This window comes from Triturus cristatus, chromosome 7 (genome assembly GCF_964204655.1).
Source record: "Triturus cristatus chromosome 7, aTriCri1.1, whole genome shotgun sequence".
Taxonomy (NCBI): domain Eukaryota; kingdom Metazoa; phylum Chordata; class Amphibia; order Caudata; family Salamandridae; genus Triturus; species Triturus cristatus.
The window spans coordinates 5,352,644-5,365,251 of record NC_140590.1 but is presented as its reverse complement, the minus strand read 5'-3'; the positions used below and the strand labels follow the sequence as shown (position 1 = coordinate 5,365,251).

At 52.7% G+C, this 12,608-nt stretch overlaps 1 long non-coding RNA gene across 1 annotated transcript in view; it reads left to right on the top strand.

The window, feature by feature from the left end:
* LOC146808672 (uncharacterized) overlaps positions 1-12,608 on the top strand; it is a 56,437-nt gene that overhangs the window by 17,467 nt on the left and 26,362 nt on the right. The window contains exons 2-3 of the long non-coding RNA XR_014966216.1: positions 2,283-2,361; positions 6,522-6,633. This is a non-coding gene — a long non-coding RNA (uncharacterized LOC146808672). The remainder of the gene's footprint in view (positions 1-2,282; positions 2,362-6,521; positions 6,634-12,608) is intronic.

The window sequence follows — 12,608 nt, the reverse complement described above, 5'->3', positions numbered from 1 at the left end:
AAAGTCCAGTGTCTATGAGCACACGTCAGAAGCCCTCAGAACCTCACACTAAGAGCACACTCACATCCCACGCCCTGATGGTGAGGGCCTTCCCATGGCTGAGGGTCTTCTCGTGGCTGAGGGTCTTCCCCCAGCTGTGGGTCTTCCTATGGCTGGTCTTGCCGTTACTTTGATACTTCATGTGGTTCAGGGTCTTCCCATAGCTGCTGAGGGTCATCCTGTGGCTGAGGGTCTTCCCATGGCTGAGGGTCGTTGCTGAGGGTCTTCCCACAGCTGAGGGTCTTCACATGGCTGAGAGTCTTCCTGGGGCTGAGGATCTTTCCGCAGCTGAGAATCTTCCCATGGCTGAGGGACTTCCTGTGGCTGGGGGTCTTTCCACGGCTAAGTATCTTCCCATGGCTGAGGGACTTCCTGTGGCTGAGGGTCTTCCCATGGTTGAGGGTCGTTGCTGAGGGACCTCCCGCGGCTGAGGGTCTTCCCACGGCTAAGGGTCAACCCAAGGCTGAGGGTCTTCCGATTCCTGAGGGTCTTCCTGTGGCTGAGGGTCGTTGCTGAGGGTCTTCCCACAGCTGAGGGTCTTCATATGGCTGAGAGTCTTCCTGGGGCTGAGGGTCTTTCCGCGGCTGAGAATCTTACCATGGCTGAGGGACTTCCTGTGGCTGAGGGTCTTACCACGGCTCAGGGTCTTCCCTATGCTGAGGGTCATTGCTGAGGGTCTTTCTGTGGATGAGGGTCTTTCCGCGGCTGAGGATCTTCCCATGGCTGAGGGACTTCATGTGGCTGCGGGTCTTCCCATGGCTGAGGGTTGTTGCTGAGGGACTTCCCGCAGCTGAGGGTCTTTCCACGGCTAAGGGTCTTCCCAAGGCTGTGGGTCTTCCCATGGGTGAGGGTCTTCCGATCGCAGTGGAGAATCGTCCTGTGGCTGAGGGTCTTCCCATGCCTTCCGCAGCTGAGATTCTTCCTATAGCTGAGGGTTCTCCCGTGGCTAAGGATTTTCCTGCAGCTGAGGGTCTTCCTGTGGCTTAGGGTCTTCCCATGGCTGAGGGACTTCTTGTGGCTGAGGTCCCATGGCTGAGGGTCTTCTTGCTTCAGAGGGTCTTTCCGCTGCTGAGATTCTTCCTATAGCTGAGGGTCTTCCCGTGGCTATGGATGTTCCTATGGCTGAGGATTCTCCTGTGGCCTTACTGTGGCTGAGGGTCGTCACATGGCTGAGGGCGGGGGGCTGTCTCAGGGTCAGTGCCAAGGCTCTGTCACAGGCTCAGGGTCGAAGACTGTCTTAGGCTGTGGGTTGCAGGGTTGTGTGTGGGGCTTTTGGATGATGGTCATGTGTGGGGCTGTGGGTATCAGCACTGTGTGTGAGGATGTGGGTTTCAGGACTGTGTGCAGGGCAGTGGGTTTCGGGGCTTATGGTTCAGGGTCATGTGTGGGACTGTGGTTTCAGGGTCGTATGTGGTCTGTGAGTTTCAGGGTCGTGTGTAGGACTGTATTTTTCATGGTCATGTGTAAATGTGTGTTTCAGGGCCCTGTGTGGGTCTGTGGGTGTCAGAAAACTGTTGATTTCAGGGCCATGTGTGGGCTGTGGGTTTCCGAAAACTGTGGATTTCAGGGCCATGTGTGGGGCTGAGTAAATCAGGGCCATAGGTGGGGCTGTGGGTTACAGGGCCATGTGTGGGGGTGTGGGTTCAGGGTCATGTGTGGGGCTATGGGTTTCACGGTCCTATGAGGCTGTGGGTTTCAGTGCCATGTGTGGGGCCACTGTGGGTTTAGGGAGCTGTGGGTTTCAGGCCAGGTATGGGGTTGTGGGTTTCAGGGCTGTGTGGGGCTGTGAGTTTAAAGGGAGTATGTGGGGCTGTATGTTAAGGGCGGTGTGTGGGGCTGTGGGTTTCAGGGCAGTGTGTGGGGCTGTGGGTTTTAGGGCAGCTTGTGGGGCTCTGGGTTTCAGGGCAGTGTGTGGGGCTGTGGGTTTCAGGGAGCTGTGGGTTCTGGGCCATGTGTGGGGATGTGGGTTTAAAGGGAGTATGTGGGGCTGTGTATTCAGGGCGGTGTGTGGTATGGGGCTGTGTGTTCAGGGCAGTGTGTGGGGCTGTGGGTTTCAGGGCGGTGTGTGGGGCTGTGGGTTTCAGGGAGCTGTGGGTTCTGGGCCATGTGTGGGGATGTGGGTTCAGGGCCATGAGTGAGGATCATGGGGGTTTTGATGCTGTGGGTACAGGGCCGTGTGAGGCTCTCGGAGTCCTCCTGAGTTAAGGGTTTGCACAGCTTTGGTCTTTACTTTTCTTTTGCAGAGATTGACATAATCAGAGTTCACCATGAAGCTGCTCCTGTCCTTGGCTGTGCTTCTTGTGACGCTAGCAGTGATGACTGGTAAGGCGCTTTATCTGCCAACTGTTGGCACTTCTCAGCGCTATACTTCATTCCTCTGAGCCAGCTGATACCCAAACTGCTGAGCCATCTTGTAAGGAAACCCGGAGCCAGCTTCTACCCTTACCACTTGTGCAAGAGACAGCTTCTACCCAGACCACTTGTGCAAGAGACAGCATCTACCCTTACCACTTGTGCGAGACACAGCTTGTACCCAGACCACTTGTGCAAAAAACAGCATCTACCCTTACCACTTGTGCAAGAGACAGCTCCTACCCAGACCACTTGTGCAAGAGACAACATCCTTACCACTTGTGCAAGAGACAGCTTCTACCCAGACCACTTGTGCAAGAGACAGCATCTACCCTTACCACTTGTGCGAGACACAGCTTCTACCCAGTCCACTTGCACAAGAGACAGTTTCTACCCTTACCACTTGTGCAAGAGACAGCTTCTACCCAGACCACTTGTGCATGAGACACCATCTATCCTTACCACTTGTGCGAGAGACAGCTTCTACCCAGACCACTTGTGCAAGAGACAGCTTCTACCCAGACCACTTGTATGGGAAAGCTTCTACCCTTACCACTTGTATGAGAGACAGATTTCACCCTTACCACTTGTGCGAGAGACAGCTCCTACCCAGACCACTTGTGCGAGAGCCAGCATCTACCCAGAGCACTTAAACAAGAGCCAGCTTCCAACTTTACCACTTGTAAGAGAGAAAACTTCTGCACAGACCACTTGTACTAGCGACAGTTTCTACCCTTACCACATGTACAAGGGACAGCTTGTACCCTTACCACTTGTGCGAGAGACAGCGTCAACCCTAACACTTGTACAAGAGAGAGTTTCTACCCTTACCACTTGTGCAAGAGACAGCATCTACCCTTACCACTTGTTCGAGAGACAGCTTCTACCCAGACCGCTTGTACAAGAGACAGCTTATACCCAGATCACTTGTACAAGCGACAGCTTCTACCCTTACCACTTGTACGAGAGACAGCGTCTACCCTTACTACTTGTACAAGTGACAGCTTCTACCCAGACCACTTGTATAAGAGACAGCTTCTACCCTTACCACTTGAACAAGAGACAGTTTCTACCCTTACCACATGTACAAGGGACAGCTTGTAACCTTACCACTTGTGCGGGAGACAGCGTCAATCCTTAACACTTGTACAAGAGACAGTTTCTACCCTTACCACTTGTGCAAGAGACAGCATCTACCCTTACCACCTGTCCCTGACACAGCTTCTACCCAGACCACTTGTGCAAGAGACAGCATCTACCCTTACCACTTGTGCGAGAGACAGCTTCTACCCAGACCACTTGTACAAGCAACAGCTTCTACCCTTACCACTTGTACGTGAGACAGTTTCTACCCTTACCACTTCTACAAGAAACAGCTTCTACCCTTATCACTTGTACGTGAGACAGTTTCTACCCTTACCACTTCTACAAGAAACAGCTTCTGCCCAGACCACTTGTAGAAGAAACAGCTTCTACCCGTAGCACTAGCACAAGAGTGTTACCCGTGCCGCTTGTACAAGAGACAGCATCAACCCTTACCACATGAACAAGAGACAGCTTCTACCCTTACCAATTGCACAAGATACAGCTTCTGCCTAGACCACTTGTACAACAGACAGCTTCTACACGTACCACTAGCACAAGAGACAGATTCTACCTGTATCACTTGTACAAGAGACAGCTTCTACTCTTACCACCACTTGCACAAGAGACAGCTTCTACCCGTACCACTCGTACAAGAGACAGCATCCACCCTTACCACTTGTACAGGAGACAGTATCTACCCATACCACTTGTAACAGTTGTACATATAACAAAGAAACCTTCTACTCACAGAACTGAACCACCTTTAGCCCACAGCATTCAGCCACCTTCTACCCACAGCACTCAGCCACCTTCTACCCACAGCACTCAGCCACCTTCTACCCACAGCACTCAGCCACCTTCTACCCACACCATCACTCGTCCTATTTGACCTATTGGCTCAGTATTGACTTGACTGTGTGTTACATGAAAGTTTGGTGTAACACTACAGTCAGCACTGAGGGGAGCGTAAATTGTGAACTGCATGTACCATAATGCAAAGGAGCAAACTTTTCTGGAATGTGATGCAGTGTCTGGCCACACCCTTTTCCCTTTCCAAACTGATTTTCATGACCTGCTCTACCATTTTTTCACACATTCCTAATGTTCCTTTTTGTAAAAATTCTGGACCATTGATTACTCTTCATCTGGCCCAAGCCAGAGAGTAGGGCCGGAGCCAGAGAGTACAGCCCGAGCCGGAGATTCTGGAGAGTACAGCTGAGCCAGAGAGTACAGCCCGAGCCAGAGAGTAGGGACGGAGCCAGAGAGTAGGGCCGGAGCCAGAGAGTATGGCCGGAGCCAGACATTCCAGAGAGTACAGCCCGAGCTGGAGAGTCCAGAGAGTACAGCCCAAGCCAGAGAGTATGGTCCAAGCCAGAGATTCCAGAGAGTACAGCCCGAGCCAGAGAGTAATGCCCGAGCTGGAGATTCCAGAGAGTACAGCCCGAGCCAGAGAGTAGGGCCGGAGCCAGAGAGTACAGCCCGAGCCGGAGATTCCGGAGAGTACAGCCCGAGCCAGAGAGTAATGCCCGAGCTGGAGATTCCAGAGAGTACAGCCCAAGCCAGAGAGTAATGCCCGAGCTGGAGATTCCAGAGAGTAAACCCAAGCCAGAGAGTATGGTCCGAGCCAGAGATTCCAGAGAGTACAGCCCGAGCCAGAGAGTAATGCCCGAGCTGGAGATTCCAGAGAGTACAACCCAAGCCAGAGAGTATGGTCCGAGCCAGAGATTCCAGAGAGTACAGCCCGAGCCAGAGAGTAATGCCCGAGCTGGAGATTCCAGAGAGTACAGCCCGAGCCAGAGAGTAATGCCCGAGCTGGAGATTCCAGAGAGTACAGCCCGAGCCAGAGAGTAATCCACGAGCTGGAGATTCCAGAGAGTACAGCCCAAGCCAGAGAGTATGGTCCGAGCCAGAGATTCCAGAGAGTACAGCCCGAGCCAGAGAGTAATGCCCGAGCTGGAGATTCCAGAGAGTACAGCCCGAGCCAGAGAGTAATGCCCGAGCTGGAGATTCCAGAGAGTACAGCCCAAGCCAGAGAGTAATCCCCGAGCTGGAGATTCCAGAGAGTACAGTCCAAGCCAGAGAGTATGGTCCGAGCCAGAGATTCCAGAGAGTACAGCCCGAGCCGGAGAGTACAGCCCGAGCCGGAGATTCCAGAGAGTACAGCCCAAGCCAGAGAGTACAGCCCGAGCCGGAGAGTAGGGCCGGAGCCAGAGAGTAGGTCCGGAGCCAGAGATTCCAGAGAGTACAGCCCGAGCCAGAGAGTAATCCCCGAGCTGGAGATTCCAGAGAGTAGAGCCCAAGCCAGAGAGTTTGGCCCGAGCTGGAGATTCCAGAGAGTACAACCCAAGCCAGAGAGTATGGTCCGAGCCAGAGATTCCAGAGAGTACAGCCCGAGCCAGAGAGTAATGCCCGAGCTGGAGATTCCAGAGAGTACAGCCCAAGCCAGAGAGTATGGCCCGAGCCAGAGAGTAATGCCCGAGCTGGAGATTCCAGAGAGTACAGCCGGAGCCAGAGAGTACAGCCCGAGCCGGAGATTCTGGAGAGTACAGCTGAGCCAGAGAGTACAGCCCGAGCCAGAGAGTAGGGACGGAGCCAGAGAGTAGGGCCGGAGCCAGAGAGTATGGCCGGAGCCAGACATTCCAGAGAGTACAGCCCGAGCTGGAGAGTCCAGAGAGTACAGCCCAAGCCAGAGAGTATGGTCCGAGCCAGAGATTCCAGAGAGTACAGCCCGAGCCAGAGAGTAATGCCCGAGCTGGAGATTCCAGAGAGTACAGCCCAAGCCAGAGAGTATGGCCCGAGCTTGAGATTCCAGAGAGTACAGCCCAAGCCAGAGAGTATGGTCCGAGCCAGAGATTCAACTCGTAAATGACCTCTGTGAATATTAAAAGTCGTAAAGTTAGACTTTTGTCTCAGATTGTTTTTGGGAATCAGACCACAATCTTTCCAATCACAACCTGACTCTAGGCTTCTCTGCTCGCTTCTTGTGCCTGCTTCTCAGCTCTACAGTGCCTGTTAATGAAGTGTTTATCCCCTCTCCCCCTCAGACGTCACCAAGGCCGACGCCTCCGCCGACGCCTCCGCCGACGCCTCCCCCGGCTTTGGCGATAAACTGAAGGAATTCAAAGATAAGGTTATAGAAGGCGGTGAAAAAGCCAAGTAGGTGTTTCGCAAAATCCACGACAATGAACCTGTTTCAACTGTGAATTAAATTCCATTTGTGAAGCTCTACTGCCCTTGTGGTCACGGGAGGGCGAGCGGACTGGGGGACCAGTCACCTGCCCATCACCATGTCTGCCATGTGCGGTGAGGGCAGCGTCAGGCAAGGACCTTCCTGCACCATCACTGGCCCATGGGGCGAGTGCAGCGTCCAGTACTGAGGAGCTGAGAGAAGAGACAAACACAAGTATGAAAGACCTAGAACTGGGAAGCGAGAGAGACACTACTATGAAAGGGTTACACGGTTATATGGATGGATGGAGGAGCCCAGGGAAGAGTTAGACATTGATATGGTCTGAGAGAAGAGAGTGGGAGAAGAGCTAGAAACAAGGATAGACAGAAGGTTTACAGGAAGGAGTGCGGAGAGCAGTAAAGAAGGGATACAGGTTGGCGTGACTGGAGCAGTAAGGGAGGGATACAGGAAGGAGTGCCTGGAGCAGTAAGGGAGGGATACAGGAAGGAGCGCAGGGAGCAGTAAGGGAGGGATAGAGGCTGGAGTGCAGGGAGCAGTAAGGAAGGGGTACAGGAAGGAGTGCAGGGAGCAGTAAGGAAGGGGTACAGGAAGGAGTGCAGGGAGCAGTAAAGAAGGGATTTAGGTAGGAGTGACTGGAGCAGTAAGGGAGGGATACAGGAAGGAGTGCAGGGAGCAGTGATGAAGGGATACAGGAAGGAGCGGTGCCGGGAGCAGTAAGGAAGGGATACAGGAAGGAGTGCCTGGAGCAGGAAGGGAGGGATACAGGAAGGAGTGAAGGGAACATTAAGGAAGGGATACAGGAAGGAGTGCCTGGAGCAGTAAAGAAGGGATACAGGAAGGAGTGCCTGGAGCAGTAAGGAAGGGATACAGGAAGGAGTGCCTGGAGCAGGAAGGGAGGGATACAGGAAGGAGTGCCTGGAGCAGTGCAGGGAGGGATACAGGTAGGAGTGCCTTGAGCAGTGCAGGGAGGGATACAGGAAGGAGTGCAGGGAGTTGTAAAGGGAGGGATACAGGAAGGAGCGCAGGGAGCAGTAAAGAAGGGATACAGGAAGGAGCGGTGCCGGGAGCAGTAAGGAAGGGATACAGGAAGGAGTTCAGGGGTCAGTAAGGGAGGGACACAGGAAGGAGTGCAAGTACCAGGAAGGGAGGAATAGAGGAAGGAGTGCAGGGAGCAGTGACGAAGGGATACAGGAAGGAGTGCCTGGAGCAGTAAAGAAGGTTTACAGGAAGGAGTGCCTGGAGCAGTAAGGAAGGGATATAGGAAGGAGTGCCTGGAGCAGTAAGGAAGGGATACAGGAAGGGGTGCTGGGAGCAGTAAAGAAGGGATACAGGAAGGATTGCCTGGCGCAGGAAGGTAGGGATACAGGAAGGAGTGCTGGGATCGGTAAAGAAGGGATAGAGGAAGGAGTGCAGGGAGCAGTATGGGAGGGATACAGGAAGGAGTGCTGGGAGCAGTATGGGAGGGATACAGGAAGGAGTGCTGGGAGCAGTAGGGGAGGGATACAGGATGGAGTGCTGGGAGCAGTAAGGGAGGGATACGGGAAGGAGTGCCTGGAGCAGTGATGACGGGATACAGTGTGAGAAGGTGGCCTGATATATGCTGTCCACTAGTTCAGGTGGGCACCTTGTATCAGTCCAAACCACCCCTTGTTATGGATGGTTAAAGACAACCTTTATTGAAAGCTATCCTAGTGGTAGCTATGGAGAGCAGCCTTCAGGCTAAGTCTTGAAGGAACGTACAGCAGCTTGTTTTACCAGTCTATTATCTCTTGAATGATCAAATGAAAGGACAACCACACCAGGTATATATTTAACATATATGTATTTAAGATAAAAAACACCCCTCTAGTCTCTTTATGAGACTGGCGTTCGAAGTACTTTAGTTACAAGTGATCAAGCATCAGTAAAAGCACAAATACACATTTGGGCCCTAGGGGCGTACCAAACCATATACTAAAAAGTGGTATAAGAACCACGACTGGAATAGGCCCTAGGCCTATAGCCTCTAGAAACACTGGGACCTCAAGGAACCACCCAAGGTAGTGACAAAGGGGACCCACGGGGACTGTATGCAGTGTGAAAACACAACCGCGGGTTCCCGTTATCTTCTATGGGGAATGTCGCGGTTGGAATTTTAAAGATTAGGGACACTTCTAATCGAGTCATGACCAAACCCTTTTGGACTAAGACAGTTCTAGGGCTAGCACCCTCGAGAACACCGGAGTACTCTAGTTACATCACCCAGGGAAGTCGGGTGCATAGGTGTCTTTTGGTGTCGGGTCGCGTCATCGATTCCAATGGAAACCTGCAAAGAACTGCTGCTGCAGTGAAGAGGCGAAGTGTCCGAAGAGATCCAAGTCTGGATCTGGGATGTAAGGAACCTGAAAGCAGAGGGGACAGAGTCTGGGTCCCTTGCCAGTGACCTAGGGCAGGATGGACCAATGCCCACAGATGTTGGGTGCTTCAGGTGAGTTGATGGGTGTCTTGACTCTTCAGCCACGAGGTCCAGGAGGCGTTGACGAAGTCCACTAGCCAGATTTGAGCTATCCCACAAAGTCTGTCGACTGCTGCATTTTCGTCGACCAGAAAGGACCCAACTAGCCTTGGCAACGGCAATTCACTGGAAATCAGAGAAAGGACTGCGGTGCAGACCAGCAAGGTCTGATGGACTCACCCAGCAAGAAAAAGTAAGGGTATTTCTGGGGCAACCAGGAAAGCCCAAGCAGAAGAGGGGTTGCCTTCGTGGGGACCTGCTAGCCAACGGGCTAGTGATCGCGAAGGAGCCTAGAGCAGTCGCATTTGGAGCTGGCCCACGGGTCACTTGTGGAGTGGAGGTCAACAATCTTCGGCGCAGGTGGTGATCAAGGCTGGGGCTACTCGTAGCCCAAAGCACAACTTCGAGGATGACCAGGAAGATAGTGTTGCTGCAAAAGTTCACAGTGTCCAGGGGTCACGGTTCCACGTCACCCACGATACCCACAGGACTCAGCTTTGCTGTGGACTAACTGTTGCATCGGTGAAGTCTGGAAATCCACATCTGGGGATGCAGAGTCTTCGGCGTCCGGCGGGAGCTTCAGAATTGCAGACCGGTCAGTTGCTTCTTTGGTGCCTGTCAAGCAGGGGAGTCACTCCTTGACCTCAAGGGAGATTTCTTCCGTCTTCTAGTCGTGATAGAAAGTCGAAGGTCCAGGATATATGTTGCAGAGTTTTCTCCAGGGTAATCTAAAGTCCTAGGGACTGGATTCCTATACTTATACTAAGATTAGGGGATGGACTAACTTTAAGGCCCCACCTATAGGTGGACCTAGGGTGGGGCTGGTTACACCCATTCGCCTTTGTCCAGTTTCATGCCAGAGCAGGGGCTGAGTGCCCCCGCAACCGATTTGAACTGGGCTATGCACAGGCACACCTTGTGTGCCCCAGGCAGTTTCTCACAAGCATTCTCTGAATGCACCCACCCTGCCCCAATACACATCTGCCTGTCTGGGGAGGTGGTTACACCTCCCTGATACAAGAAACCTATTGTCCAGGCCTCCCCTGCCAGAGTTTCGGTCAGCAGCAGGAGGCCAGACCCATGTCTGTGGCAGTGGCATCCATTTTGTGATGCCAGGGCTTTGGAAAGTTTTAACCGGGATTAGCCAGTGTGAACATGTCTCTCCCTCTAGAAGGGTGGCATGCTACCCCCGCTGCCAGGGCTGGCGGGGGGGGGGGTAGTATTCCAAAGTTTTGACACCAAACCCAACATGTTTTGATGCAGCCATTCCAAAGTTAGCATTTACCACGTGGTCATAATGCACTTAAGAGTATATGGTATGGCTGTATCACAGAACAGCCATAAGGAAGTGTTTCAGAATGCTGCAGAGGGGCTCAGCTCATGCTCGGTCACCCTCTCACTTAAAACCAAGCGCTCTGCCTTCAGGATTGTCAAGGCCTGCCATAGGAGTGGCTTATAGGTTCATATGTGTCTGGATAGTGTAGTGATATAGGTAGCCTATACCACAGTAAGTGGTGCAAGCACACCCTCACCCAGGCTGCAGTAGCAGACCTGTGGTGTCATTTTGGAATGCTTTCCAGGGGTGGCATAATACATGCTGCAGCCCCTGGTAGGCCTCTAAGGTACCTGTGCACTAGTTACATAGTATACCATGTACTAGGGGCTTATAAGGCACTCCAGAATCCAATTAGATATGTACCTAATGTACATGGAAACCATTTTAGAGAGGAAGCAGCTAGGCTGTGGTCCTGATTAGCAGGGCCTCAGCCAGACTAAGGTCGAAAAACAGTGAAACACCAGCAAAAAGTGGGGGTACCCATGTGAAGCAGATCCTACTCTCCTACACAGGCTTTGGTCTTTTCCTTGATTCGTGGCCACCTGACGGCTGCAGCTCGAGGTGTCACCATGCAGGGCCACAGATTCAGGCTCTGGTCTTTTCCTGGATTCGTGGTACCTGACGGCCACAGGTCATGGAGTCACCATGCAGGGCCACAGAGGCAGTCTCTGGTCTTTTCCTTGACTCGTGGGTACCTTAAGGCCACAGCTCGTGGTGTCACCATGCGAGGCCACATATGCAATCTCTGGTCTTTTTCTTCACTCGTGGGTACCTTAGGGCCACAGCTCGTGGTGTCACCATGCGGGGCAACAGATGCAGTCTCTGGTCTTTTCCTGGACTCGTGAGTACCTTAGAGCCATAGCTCGTGATGTCACCATGCAGGGCCACAGATGCAGTCTCTGGTCCTTTCCTTGACTCGTGGGTACCTTAGGGCCACAGCTTGTGGTGTCACCATGGATGGGCCATAGATACAGTCTCTGGTCTTTTCCTGGACTCGTGGGTACCTTAAGGCCACAGCTCGTGGTGTCACCATTCAGGGCCACAGATGCAGTCTCTGGTCTTTTCCTTGACTCGTGGGTACCTGACGGCCACATCTCGTGGTGTCACCATGCAGGGCCACAGATGCAGTCTCTGGTCTTTTCCTTGACTCGTGGGTACGTGACGGCCACAGCTCGTGGTGTCACCAAGCAGGGCCACAGATGCAGTCTTTGGTCTTTTCCTGGACTCGTGGGTACCTTAGGGCCATAGCTCGTAGTGTCACCAAGCACTGCCACAGATGCAGTCTCTTTTCTTTTCCTGGACTCGTGGGTACCTTATGGCCATAGCTCGTGGTGTCACCATGCAGGACCACAGATGCAGTCTCTGGTCTTTTCCTTGACTCGTGGATACCTTAGGGCCACAGCTTGTGGTGTCACCATGCAGCCCCCCTTCCCCAGCCCATGTTTCTCCCTGTGCAGCACGGGCTGCGTTGGGGATCCAAGTGCGTTGCTGTGGGGCCAGGCCTGGTTCTGGGCTTAATCATTTAATTTGTGGATTTTTCCAAATCTTCGGCTCACGAGTCTAGCTTTACTGCTCCCTCTCTTCATGAGCTGTATTTCTTATAATCTGTAGCTGGATGGGCGGATTCTCGTCGGATTTTTACACCTGGCCGGCAGAGCAGCCATCTGGCCTCGGGCACTCTAGCGCCCCCCAGTACTCGGTCACACTTTTGCTTCTTCCCACCACAGCATTCAACAGGGGGTGATGGGAGTGCTCACTTTAGCCATTCGATCTCTCTGATCACACATGCACATCTTTCTAACAAGCATGTGCAATGCAATAGGTCTCTTATTTGTAAAAGTGTGAGCTATTGTCATTGTATTTTTTGAAAAACCTGCAAGCGGTGCATGAACATGCACTTTGGGGCTTATTTACAAGCCACTTGTGCCACTTTTGCGTCACTTTTCCCATGTTAGAAATGACGCAAAAGTGGTGCAAGGGGCTAGTAAATCTGCCCCTTTGTACTTATAGTCCTTGCTCACTGCAAGAAAGTCTGGCAGTAAAAGAGGTGCAGTTAAAGCCTGTCTTGATTCTCGTAAACAATGAGTATAAGTACAAAGTACGGGCCTGAT